At 54.7% G+C, this 1,127-nt stretch overlaps 1 non-coding gene across 1 annotated transcript; it reads right to left on the bottom strand.

The window, feature by feature from the left end:
• Nucleotides 1-474: 474 nt before the first annotated feature.
• On the bottom strand, nucleotides 475-546 carry TRNAG-GCC. The gene has a single exon. It is a non-coding gene; the product is annotated as a tRNA-Gly (tRNA).
• Between the last annotated feature and the right edge of the window lie 581 nt (nucleotides 547-1,127).

Here is a 1,127-nt window from a genome sequence, read left to right as displayed (position 1 = left end):
TTCTATGTGCCACAACCTGGGTTAAATGAAAATTGCTAAATTAGCAACTTTTTTCTTTAACCTGGGTTTCAAATGCTTCCTGCTTACCTTTGTGAACCAAGGCAAGCAGGAAGCTTTCAGTCCCCCCACCCCCCGTCCACCATTATGGTGGATTCCCCAGGTGGCCGCTATTAGGGTGGATGTTCTAATAGGCGGCTGCTAGGCCGTGCAGGTAGGTGGGATTCTTGGCTGTGCGGTTTGCACAAACCCACAGTGCACAAAAACACAGTGTTTTTGTGCAAACCGTGCTGCCTCCTGCCTCCAGTATCCCATCAATCCTGGCTGGCCCCTGTAACCCCTGTGCAAATGCCGGCAGAGGCAGCAGGAACGGGTTCCAAGAACCCGTTGCTGTCTGTGCGGAAGGGACCTGACAGAAGCTGTCCACTATCTTGCATGGAGGTCTTTCACATCAGCCCCTGCCTGGTCCCTTTGAAATGGAGATGCCGGGGATTGAACCTGGGACCTTCTGCATGGCAAGCAGACACTCTGCCACTGAGCCACGCTCCCCCTGTGGCTGTGAAGAATCCTCTTTTCTCATTACAACACTGGCAACGTAAATCTCCTGACCTTTAATTGCTGGTTGAAATGTTGAGGGGTGTGGTGCTGAAGTGTAGGGGTGAGCCAGCAAACCCAGCAGAGCTTCAGACAGAGCACAGGTGTAGGGATGAGCCCCGCGAGCCCAGCAGAGCCTCAGAAAGAGTGCAGGAATGCCTGTGCCATCTGTGCCCTTCTGGGTGCACACGCTCACCTGTCCCCCAAGCCCCCGTGAGTCATAGGTCATGAACTGTCACCAGGTGTCCCAGACAAAGGGACAAAGGGGCGCTTGCCCCCAGGTATGGATTAGACCCAGACGCGAACGTTTCCTCCCGCACGTAGGCAATCCCACGATGTCATGTTCTATACAGTATTCTCCCGCTCTCCCACTTCCCGGTCCGCCCCTATTGAAACCCTAATAAAAGGTGCCAGGGATCAGCACACGGTAGAGTTGCCAGATCCATGGATCACGCTTCCTGCCGCTGGCTCTCTCCACCGGATGATATCGCTGCGTCTCGCCTCTTCCTTGCGACCCTCACAGGCCGACTTCACAC

This window comes from Sphaerodactylus townsendi, linkage group LG04 (genome assembly GCF_021028975.2).
Source record: "Sphaerodactylus townsendi isolate TG3544 linkage group LG04, MPM_Stown_v2.3, whole genome shotgun sequence".
NCBI classification, from domain to species: domain Eukaryota; kingdom Metazoa; phylum Chordata; class Lepidosauria; order Squamata; family Sphaerodactylidae; genus Sphaerodactylus; species Sphaerodactylus townsendi.
The sequence above is the reverse complement of the archived record's forward strand: the minus strand, read 5'-3'. Positions and strand labels throughout refer to the sequence as shown.